A 12,827-nucleotide genomic window follows, 5' to 3' on the forward strand; every position below is an offset into this window, starting at 1 on the left:
TCCGAGGCCACAGGTGAGTTCGTATGGCGTCTTTATGTCTATGTGCATGTTTTGTTTATGTTTGTGGGGCCTCGGATGAAATGTTAGGTGGTAGAGTTGAAAAACTAGGAGAATCGCAAGCTTACTGGTTTAGGGGTACCGCTGCGGCAGAAGCATTACCGCTATCGCAAAACCGCTGTAGCGGCCAGCTTCCCGCCGTAGCGGTCAATCGTGTTAGTTGTGTCCGCTGTGGCAGGCACTGGATCGCTATAGCGGTGTCGCTATAGTGGGATAAGGCCCGCCATACCGGGGGTCAATTTCTTTGTCGTCCGCTATGGCGGGCACTTGGCCGCAATAGCGAGACCGCTGCAGTGGTGATTTGACCGCCGTAGCGGTCATCGGGGGCAGAATCTAGATTTTTAGACACTTAGTTCCGAATTCTTTATTCATAAAACTCCAAAATAGTTCCCTACAAGCACCTTAGGTGAATTTCCAATCTAGGGCAAGAATATTCTTGAGAGGTAAGTCTCAATCATCCATTTCAATCATTACATTATCATCCTCATGATTATCATCCCTTTTATGGGTCTCCAATGGTGAATTAGTAATAGTAACCCTAGAACCTAGACCTTCTATAATTGATGGGTTATGATTGTTATCATGTGTTTATCATCTAATGGCTTGGGTTAACTCCTTTTAATCAAGAATTGAACCATTAGAGCCATGAACTAAGTGAAATTGAGACTTAGGATTTCATAAAAATGGTAGCTTGACCATGGAAACTGCTTATAATTGATGTTTTGATTAAATATCTTTATAAATTGATGATTGGTGGTTACTAAGGCCATTGTTAGGTTGTCTTACACATAGAAAATCATTCACCCATTGGAATGGGGCTAAAGCGAAGGGTGTTCATGAATTGATTTTGTGACTAGAGTAATTATGACTTATTGAGCATTCTAATTTCTAGACTTTGGCATTCTAAGGTTTATGGAAGGGAAAGGTTGTAGCGGAGTGATTTTCATTGTTCCAGCTCTACGTTTGAGGTAGGTTACAGTCTACTTGAGTGAGACTTTGATTACTTGATTGTATGTGCGGTGAAATCGATACGAGAAAGCATGTCTAGTCTTCGAACATGATATGTGTGTGGTTGAACTCGTATATGCAATTGATTGAGTGAATGTGTGCGCATCATTCCACTATTCATTGTGTTGAACCTACCGTTTGATGTTGTTGTGATGAAAAATTAATATGATCTTGTCGGTGAAATTGTGATACAAAATGATGATTCGAGCATTGAAAACAAGAGGGCAAGAAATAATATATATATATATATATATATATATATATATATATATATATATATATATGAAAAGGCACATTTGACTGGGATGAGGATGTGACCTAGATTATGGGCTCGTGGTCAAAGGTTTGTTCCGAAAACGAGTGGTACATGATGTGGACAGCGTTCGGGGTTCTTTCTGAAGCGGAGGATTTATGGCTCGAGTCCGATAAGTATCCAGAACGAGTAGTACATGGAGACCATGGGACCCCTCCAGGTCATGCCTACTGAGTAATGACATCAGTTAGCATGTGTGTACAACGAGTATATGGTTATTGCTGGTAGACTTATTTCTGTTGTTGTTTCTGTTGATTTGATTCTTGATATCTTTGGGTGACTTGATTCGTAATATCCTTGGTTGACTTGTTGTTGGGTTATTGATTTCGTGTTGTTGGTTGGTTTGTGTATTTTATTGGTTTTTATGATGTATGCACGATACTAATCTTAGTCGGCCTATGATATCTACCGGTACCTAGTGTTTGTACTGATACTACCTTACTGCATTCTTTTGAGTGCAGATTGTGATCCAGTTACTGCTACCCGACCTCATATCTAGCGTTGAGGCCATTTGCTGTTAGATTTAGGGTGAGCTTCTATCCATGTCAGGCCGCCCGAAGATCTTCTTTTATGATGTCTATTTCTATTTCGGACATTTTTGGGCTATTTATTTCGACAAATTATATTCCTTAGACATATTTTAGATTAGAGTCCTTGTACGGTGACTTTCAGATTTTAGGGTTTTATAATAGTTAGGACTTCCGCACTTACTTCATTGTTTTATGGCATGACTTAATTTGGTTTATCTTGTGCTGAATGGTTAATAACTGATTAAATAGGCTAATGTAAAAATAGACTTGAATGAATAGATGTCTTACGTGTTGGTTCGCCCACTAGGAGCTACTTTGGATGCCAGTCATGGCGGGTTGGCTCATGACAGGTATCGCCGAAGCAGCCCCGCTTCGGCGAAGGAACAATCCACTTATGCAGGTTCACTTAACCTAGTCATCCTCCGCTGAGGTGGAGGAATGCGGGCCGCATTCGATCACAGACACGAAGGAACTGAACCAGAACTCCTAATTGATTGACTTTTATCCAACTATGCTACGAGTAACCCTTACCCGTAAATTCCACTCGTAACAGCTATCGGTACGAACCTGAACGAGGGATGTTTTGAGGAAAATAGAAGGAAAGTCCATAGAGACTAAATGGGTCGATACATTTTCATACATGATGTTTTGAGTGAACGCTTTAAGCCTTGAGCGAGATATACACATTTTATATATTTTTCATACTCAAAATTTTGAGCAATGTTTTTAAGCTTTGAGCAGAAAAAAAAATATTTAAATAAAATATAAAAATAAAAATAAAAAAAATTCAAAATAAATTTAAAAAATTACAATTTAACAATAAAAAAAAACTTGAACGAAAATTTCGGATATTTTTGTAAGAAATCTATTGCTATGTTTTGTAAATTTAAAAGCATCGTTATATTTTGTAAATACTTATCTTATTATGTATATATAGGTCAATCACCCATGTTTTTACCCTTTCATTGAAATTGGCTGATATTTTAACCCTTTCATTGAAATTGGCTGAACACTTGCTTATTCTTCTTGTGATTTTTATCTTAGCTAAATTGGTTACACAACTGTGTGCATGTATGTAATCACTGCATCATTATCCGTTTGATACAAGTTTATTCTTCTTCTCAAGAAAATTACTGCGGATGTCTACATTCAAACCTCAAATTTTCATCTGACTTACTGTTTTTCTCCGCTTTAATTCCCTTTTGGTGCTTGTGATTTAAAAATGTTTGTGATTCAATGTCCATGAAGTTATTTCAATGCGAACAAGGACTTAGTTGTGGTGCTTTAAAGAAATAATTATGGTTTTTGACTAGTTAATATGATTAAATATGCTCCTTATAAAAGATATGAGCAAAATCTTGCAATTCTTTTCTTTTTATCCAATTGTTTTTGGTAAATTTGTTCTGATGAAGTATATTTTCCACTGAGATTTCCTTCCATCAAAATACACTACTAAGGTAAAGAATCATGTTATTCCATTTGAGTTAGATAAAAAGTCTATCAATTCAATTTCTCCAAATCTGATTCAAGAATTAGAGGTAATTGTTAGTTTAACTGATTTCCTAAGACACCCTTTATCTTTCTGTTTCATTTACTACCGGATTTTGATGCTCTATAATCAAGAAAAAATTGATGTATTGATGCCAGTGGATCAGCTAAGTAGTTGTAAGTGTGCATCTTTATTGACAGAACCCCATGTTCTACAGGAAAGACTTCTCCTTTGGAATTGCTCTTTATTCAACAAGAAAAGGTATAAAAATGTGTTTTTTAAGTTTAAAGGTTCACTTTCTGAACATGGTTTTATAAAGCCAAGACTGATGATGAAACTTTTCAAGAGGGAGGAACATGTAAGGGAAGAACCCATTTTAGAAGTAAACCAAATTAGGGATCCAAGTTCAAGGATTAGTGCTCAAATGGAGAAGCTAGTTTTTATAGGAGGCATCACGAGGCGCTTAATTTTTTTCGAGCTATTAGAATGTGAAGGTGACTTTCAATTGGATAGTAGCTCGTGTGATGCTTTGATAATTGTCTGTACTCAATTAGAGGGGTTAAGAGGGTGCATAATCACATTGTTAGTTCTGGATTGGTATTAGACCAGTATTTATGAAATGAGGGTATTATCGATCACGCAAAATGTCAGATGATATTTAATGCACATGTGATGTTTGATGATATGCCCAAAAGAAACTCGATTTCTTTAATTGGAGGGCTGGTGGACTTGGGGATTTTATAGAGGCGTTTAGGTTGTTTTCATATTGTTGGAAGAGAATTGTGCTGCTGATTCTCGGATATCTGCGAAAATGATTCGAGCATTTTCCGGATTAGAGGTTATTTCTTTGAGACAACAGTTACATGATTGTGCTATTGAGAATGGGAGAAGGATATAATTGGAGATAATTGTTTTATATCATGTGCTTTAATTTATATGTGCAGCAAGTGTGGTAGCATAGAGGACGCTCAATTTGTTTTTGATAAAATGCCAGAGAAGACCATAGTAGGGCCAAATACGATTATTACTGGTTACGCTCTCCATGGCTATAGTGAGGAGGCTTTACGTTTGTATTATGAGATGTGAGATGTTGGTGTCAAAGTGGATCACTTCACAATTTCAATCATTATCAGAGTTTACACGAGATTAGCTTCACCGTAGAAGGCTAAACAAGCTCATATTGGACTTGTTCGACATGCATTTGGAATAAATATAGTTGCAAACACAACACTAGTGGATTTTTATATCAAATGGGGAAGGATAGAAGATGCTCATAATGCTTTTGAGGGTATACCCCAAAATAATATTACTTCCTGGAATGCCTTAATTGGTGGATATAGTAATCATGGCTGAGGGATTGAGGCTATTGAACTATTTGAGCGAATGGTTCACAAAGGAATGATGCCCAATCATATTACTTTTTTGGTTGTTTTATACGCATGCCGTTATTTAGGTTTATCAAATTGTGGGTAGGAAATATTTGAATGAATCAGTAGAGATTACAAGGTGAAGCCACGAGCAATGCACTATGCATGTATGATTCAACTGTTGGGTAAGAAGGGATTTTAGATGAAGCTTTTCCATTAATCAGAGATGCCCTTTTTAGGCCTACTATAAATGTGCGGGCGACCTTTCTGGTAGCCTCTGGAGTCCACAAAAATTTTAAGCAACTTTAGGGGATGCAACTAGAAAAACTCAGCAACTATGTAATGCTTTTGAATATCTATAACAGCTCTGACAAGAAAGATGAAGCTATGTAATCGTTCAAACATTGAAGAGAAAAGGACTCAGAATAGAGCTTGCATGAACATGGATAGAAATAAAGAAACATCCGCATGTTTTTCTCTCTGGAGATAAGTGCCATGTGTAGACCAAAAAGGTATATCAAATAGTGGATGACCTTATGCTGGAGGTCACTAAATATGGCTACATTATGAGGAGAAAAACCTTACTACCTGATGAAGATGAACAGGAAAATAAATTGCCACTTTATCACAGAGAAAAATTGGCAATATCTTTTGGGCTCATAGGCACTTCCAGTTCAGCCTCCCTACAACTTGTTCAGAGCCATAGAATTAGTAACGATTGTCACGGTGCAATTATGTTGATAGCCACGATTACAGCACGAGAAATTGTTGTTAGGGATGCCTGTGACGACTGTTTTATCGTTAAAGTGTTTTGACCCTTTTACCCCCATTGACCCTTCCCTGAGCCTTATGAGTATGACTTAGGCCAGTGGGGAATGGTGGTATAGTTCCCGAGATGATCGGGCGAGGTTTATGGTGACTTGTGTGATATAGAGTTTAAAAGTGAAAAATGTTTGAACAATAGTTGACTTTTGGGTAAACTGAACTTTTTCAGGAATCCATCGATTTCGAGAGGTCTGGATGGTCGATTGTGAGTTGGTAGGATGTTCGGTTCAGTTTCAAAGGCACTTGAGAGCTTTTTGGGATTTGGGTTGGAAAGTTGGTCTTTGGCCATTGGGTGTTGACCTGGTCAAATAGACCTACGTTGGAAATTCCAAGACCAAGAGTGAGTCCGCGTGTTTTTATGTGTGAATGCATGTTTGGTTTGTATCTATGAGGTCTTGTGTGATTATTGAATTTTGGGGTTGGACTTGTAAAAAACCAGGATTTTCTGGTGTCTGGTGTCTGCTGTAGCGGTACCAGACCAGCCATAGCGGAATAGCTATAGCAGGGTCTTAGCCCGCTATTGCGGGTAATCGATGTTTGATTGGAGCGCCACCGCGGATGGTAATCCGCTGTAGCGGATGCGCTGTAGCAAGCTTGGTCTCGATAGCGCGAGCCTGCTGTAGCGGACTCGTGACTGCTGCAGCGGGATTACGAGATTCCAGAATCATTAAAGATTAGGATAAAACCCTTAAACCCCTATCATTTCATTCATCACTTTCTAAGCATATTTTGGGGTAAATTGAGGAGCTCTTGGTTGATTCTTCATTGTGGTAAGTTTCCTAACCTAGTATTCATTGATTAAATCTTCCTAGGCTTGAATCCATGCTAGAAATCCATTAGAATCAAAAAGGAAAATGGGTTTTGATGATAACTTCTTGAAATGAGTTCTAATCTTTCTAAATGGAAATTGTTGGTGGATTTGACTAATCTATTCATAGAATTTGATGATTTCATAGCTAATAGGCTTGAATCTTCATTTTATGTTGATTAATTTGAAGGTTGAAATATTAAGGTTCATACTCAAATTGGGGGTTTTCACTTGAATCTTGAAATTAGCGTATTCTTGAGTTATGTTAGCAATTGTTTAGTGAGATTGAAATTGTCACGACCCAGCTGGGGCCCGCGACGGGTACCCGGGGCTAACCACCGAGCACCGCTCGCTCTACTACTCACCTTACTCGATTAATGCCCTTTTTATTTCTTTTAACTCAAGCACGAAAAAGTCATAGTTTATAGGGAAACATAAATACTTATATATATATATATATATATATATATATATATATATATATATATATATATCTTTAGTATATCAAAATAATAAGTACACATATACATGAAAAATGTGAGATCATACTACCCACACTGCGCATCTACGAGCCTCTACTGACATATTGTACATATAGATGGAACAAGACTCCGTCGTGCCCAAAATGTATATACACCAAAGGAATAATCATAAGCACCTCCGAACAATAGAGTGCTTTCAGTCCGCTGTCAGCTCCTAAGAATCTGGATCAAGCTCGCCTCCCTGTCTACCTGTGGGCATGAACACAGCGTCCAAAGAAAATGGACGTCAGTACGAATATTGTACTGAGTATGAGAGGCATAAATAATGAAGAAAGACATTAATAGTATAATGAGAACATCAATGTGAAACATCTGGACCCGACTGACATTCATAAATGAAATATTGCATGTTGTCTTAGTCATACTTATCATCATAACATGTATGCATCATATGCAAGCTGCCCGTCCATAGGAACGGTGTGATAATCAATAACATTAGCCCGCGTCCAGGCCTCCCGCGTCCGGGGTACCATCTCATGCCGCCCACTAGTGGTGTCTGCCCATGCCAGAAGGTCATGGTGTATCCGTGTAGCTGCCCGCCTCAGTGGTGACTGCCTGGCTAACTAGGCCCGGTGTGAAATGCTCATGCCATGCTTATGATAAAATAATCATAATAATGTCCTCATTATAACATACTTATCTTATCATAGTACCTGCATAAGACTCGAGATTGACTTTACTCTATCGGGGTGATGTAAGGTCGTGATCCCCCGATTACATTATGGAGCAATCATGGACATTCTGCCTCACCTTGAAAGAACTAGCACATAAGGTGAGTTTAGGCAATGAATAACATCGTCATCATTCTAGCATCATCATATCGTGTCTCTTATCTCATATAAGCATTTATGGAAGTAGGCTTTTAACTTTTCAGAATATAGGAACTCATGAAGAAGATAGGGATTCGAGTTATAAGATTCATGCCGTTAGAAGGAAAGGACTAGCCTCACATACCTTGTCGCTTAGCTACGTTATCGATCCCTTGTCTTCCTTCAAGGTCACGTCGTTACCTTCACGAGAGAATTGGACTAACATTAGTTAATCGACTTAAGAGAATGCGTCACTATTTCTAGAGAAAATTGGGCAGCACTTCCTTTATTTGTACTACTTTTCCCATCGTCTATATCAATTCCCAATGTTCACCACAACATCCACAATATTACAACCAACAACCATCATTTATATCTATTCACCATATTTCACCATTTCCCTCCAATTTTCCCACATTTATCCGTATAGCTCATTATTGTGTTCTCGTACCTTTAATACTTGTTTCATGATATAAACATCATTAATATCGTATTCATAATCCTAACACTTCAACATTCATGATTCAATCCCACTATCATCCAATGATGACACTATTCATCCATTCAAGACCCATTTTCCATGTCTTTCTACCATTCAAGCTTCCTAGCCTCCTAATACCTTAAATAACATGATAAAGTCATGAAACATACCTTAGATAATAGTTGAACAAGTATTGAGTTGGAATGCTTCACTTTGGCCAAACCCTAGTTCCACCTTCTATGGAATTTCTTGCCTTAAATGATCCTTTTGATGTGTTCTTACACTAGGTTTTTGTGGATTGATGATATTGATCCTAAATTTCTACTTGAAGTCTTGTTTTGGAAGAGTATGGAATGTTCTAGAGAGAGAAAGGGTCGTGGAGTGAGAAGAGAAAATGAAACTTGGATCATATTTTTATAAAATGCAAATCAGTCCCGATGCCATTTTACGGTCCATTATACGGTCCGTATAATTGACCGTAAAACTGATCTAGTGGCCACTCTTCTCTGTGTCAACTTGACGGTTCATCTTACGGACCGTCAAACCATTATACGGTCCGTATAACCTACCGTAAAACTCACCCTTCAGCAGTCTTTTCTGTGGCACTTCTGCGGTTCATTATACGGCCGTAAAACCCTTTTACGGTCCGTATAGTTGACCGTATGACCCACCAGTTCACTGAATCTCATTTTCTTCACTTCGTTTCGTCTCCGATCCATATGGAACCTTCTTAACAATTGTTCAACACTTCGATACCAATCTACAGGACGTTATCACTCATCTCCAAAACACCGCATACGCTATGTCCTTTGCTAGCCTACACACTGTACACTAACGGAAAATTTTTCGAGATATAACATTCTTCCCCTCTTTTGGAACATTCGTCCTCGAATGTTAAACACTCGAGATTCTACAAAAATTTTGCCAGAGTTTCCCTGTAGTCTGGCACTACTAACCTGTCACAGCAACCCAAAATATCATTGCCTCACAGGGCTACATCACAATATCAATACATCTATGGCCACACACGACCAAAAACATAAAAAAAAAAAAAAGCATACATACCTTATCTCGTCGACGTTTCATCTTGAATCTCTTCCGGGGATTGGAACAAATGGGGGTACATAGATTTAATCTTCTCCTCTGCTTCCCAAGTCATTTCTTCCCGATTGTTGTTCCGCCATAGAATTTTGACTGAAGCAACCTCTTTATTCTGAAGCCTTCGTATTTGTCTATCTAAAATAGCAATAGGCACTTCTTTGTATGTTAGCTTCTCCGTCACTTGCACATCGTCAACCGGAACTATTCTTGTTGGGTCTCCGATACACTTACGGAGCATAGAAATATGAAAGATTGGGTGAACTGCTTCAAGCTCTGAGGGTAAGTCCAGTTCATATGCCACGTGACCCACTTTACGGACAACCCTAAAAGGTCCAATATACCTTGGGCTCAACTTTCCTTTCTTGCCGAATCTCATCACTCCCTTCATCGGTGATACTTTCAGGAACACCCAATCGCCAACTTGAAATTCCAAGTCTCGTCGATGTTTGTCTGCATAAGACTTTTGGCGGCTTTGGGCTGTTAGCAATCGATCTCGGATCACCTTAACTTTTTCTACCGCTTGCTGAATCAATTCGGGGCCTATCAATTGTGCTTCTCCTGTTTCAAACCATCCAACTGGAGATCTACATTTCCTTCTATATAAGGCCTCGTATGGAGCCATTTGAAGGCTAGAATGATAGCTATTGTTGTACGCAAATTCAATTAGCGGTAAGTGATCATCCTAGCTTCCACCGAAATCCAGCACACATGCTCGCAGCATATCCTCTAAGGTCTAAATAGTGCGCTCGGCTTGTCCATCAGTCTGCGGGTGAAATGCCGTACTAAGCTTTACTTGAGTGCCTAGACCTTCTTGAAAAGACTTCCAAAACTTGGCTGTAAACTGTGCCCCTCTGTCTGTGATAATGGCCAAAGTAATTCCATGAAGTCGCACAATTTCCTTGAGATATAACCTCGCATAATCTTCGGCTGAGTAGGTAATCCTAACTGGGAGAAAATGGGCTGCTTTTGTCAATCTATCCACAATCACCCATATAGAATCATACTTCCCTCGTGAACGGGGTAATCCCACAGCAAAATCCATGTTAATGATTTCCTATTTCCACGTAGGAATTTCCATTGCTTGCAATAAACCTCCTGGCTTTTGATGTTCGGCCTTTACTTGCTGGCAATTCGGACATTGTGCCACAAATTCTGCTATGTCCCGCTTCATGCCATCCCACCAATATATCAATTTAAGATCATGGTACATCTTAGTTGCACCTGGATGAATAGAATACCGGGAATAATGTGCTTCCTCTAAAATCCGTCGGCGCAAATTTGCCACATCCGGTACACATAGCCTGTCCCGATATCTAAGAATCCCATCTATGGAAACTTCAAATGGAGACTTTTCCTTTTCATGAGATAGATCTCGGTAGCGGCTTAACTGGGAATCTTCGTATTGCCGTTCCTTCACTTCCATATTCAAAGATGAAACTGTGGGGTCATTGATGCCATACTTGCATCACCTGAATCAATTGCACGTACGCCGAGACTTGCTAGTCGATGGAGCTCACGAACCATTTCTCGCTTTTCCGGAGGAACTCCACACAAACTACCCATCGACCGACGGCTAAGTGCATCGGCTACCACATTTGCGTTTCCGGGGTGGTATAAAATATTCACATCGTAATCCTTCAGTAACTCTAACCATCGCCTCTGCTGCAGATTCAACTCCTTCTGTTTGAAAATGTATTGAAGATTTTTGTGATCCGTGTAGATGTCAACACGTACACCATACAAATAATGTCTCCATATCTTCAAGGCATGAATAACCGCAGCCAATTCGAGATCATGAGTTGGATAATTCTTTTCATGCTTCCGTAACTGTCTCGAAGCATAAGCAATAACTTTACCATGCTGCATCAATACGCATCCTAATCCGACGCCGGAACCGTCACAATACACAACATAGCCGTCCGATCCTTCTGGAAGAGTTAAGACCGGAGCTGAGGTCAACCTGTCCTTTAACTCTTGGAAGCTGCGCTCACAAGCATCATTCCATTGGAATTTGGCTGACTTTTGGGTTAGCTTTGTCAATGGGGCTGAAATAGATGAGAAGCCCTCTACAAATCTTCTATAATATCCTGCTAAACCAAGAAAACTACGAACTTCCGTAGGTGTTGTAGGTCTTGGTCAAGTCTTCACGACTTCTATTTTCTGAGTGTCAACTCAAATGCCGTCATCCGAAATAACATGACCTAGGAATGCCACAGAATTAAGCCAAAACTCGCACTTTGAGAACTTTGCATATAATTCCCGAGCTCGAAGAACGCCAAGAACAATTCTTAAATGATCTGCATGCTCCGATTCTATGCGAGAATACACTAGAATATCATCGATAAATACTATCACAAAGAGATCCAAGAATGGCCTGAATACATTATTCATTAAATTCATGAACACCGCCGGGGCATTCGTCAACCCAAATGACATTACTCGGAACTCATAGTGCCCATACCTCGTCCTGAAAGTCATTTTGGGTATATGTTCTTCTTTAACCCTCACTTGATGATAGCCTCATCTCAAGTCTATTTTAGAAAACCACTTGGCACCTTGTAGTTGATCAAATAAATCATCAATCCTTGGGAGAGGATATTTGTTCTTTATCGTCACCTTGTTCAACTGCCTATAATCAATGCACATTCGTAGGGACCCATGTTTCTTTCTCACGAACAAGACTGGTGCTCCCCAAGGTAATGAACTGGGCCTAATGAAACCCTTCTCAAGCAAGTCTTTCAACTGTGCCTTTAGCTCTTTCAATTCTGCTGGGGCCATCCGATAAGGAGGAATAGAAATGGTCTTGGTGCCCGGCAATACATCGATGGCAAAATCAATTTTCCTTTCTGGAGGAAGGCCTGGTAGTTCATCTGGAAATACATCTGGGAATGCGCTCACTACCGGAACTGATTGAAAAGCTAGTGGATTTGCCTTGGTATCATGAACTCGAACTAGGTGACAAATATAACCCTTAGCTATCATCTTCCTTGCCTTAAGGTAGGTAATAAACCTACCCTTTGGAGAAGCTGTATTACCCTTCCATTCAAGTACGGGCTCTCCCGGAAATTGGAATCGAACTACTTTTTCTCGGCAACAAACATTAGCATAGCACGATGCCAACCAATCCATACCCATAATTACATCAAAATCTATCATCTCGAGTTCAATTAGATCAGCTTTTGTCTGACGATCACATATAACAACTACACAATTCTTAGATACTTGTCTCGCTATCACGGGATCACCAACCGGAGTGAACACCTCAAAAGGTTTAATTGGCTCGGGTCTCACCCCAATACAATCAGCAATATACGGAGTAATATATGAGAAAGTAGAGCCCGGATCAATCAGAGCATATACATCACGGGAAAATATAGCCAATGTACCTGTGACAACATCTGGGGAGGACTCAAGATCCTGCCGCCCAGCTAAAGCATATACGCGGGGCTGGACAGCACCTGAAGTAAATGCTCCCCCTCTGCCTCTACCTCTACCTG

General features: G+C 39.6%; 1 pseudogene; it reads left to right on the plus strand.

Moving 5' to 3' along the window:
- Window positions 1–3,337: 3,337 nt before the first annotated feature.
- On the plus strand, window positions 3,338–5,579 carry LOC132619981 (pentatricopeptide repeat-containing protein At5g50390, chloroplastic-like; annotated as a pseudogene).
- The last annotated feature ends 7,248 nt before the right edge of the window (window positions 5,580–12,827 follow it).

This window comes from Lycium barbarum, chromosome 11 (genome assembly GCF_019175385.1).
Source record: "Lycium barbarum isolate Lr01 chromosome 11, ASM1917538v2, whole genome shotgun sequence".
Classification (NCBI taxonomy): domain Eukaryota; kingdom Viridiplantae; phylum Streptophyta; class Magnoliopsida; order Solanales; family Solanaceae; genus Lycium; species Lycium barbarum.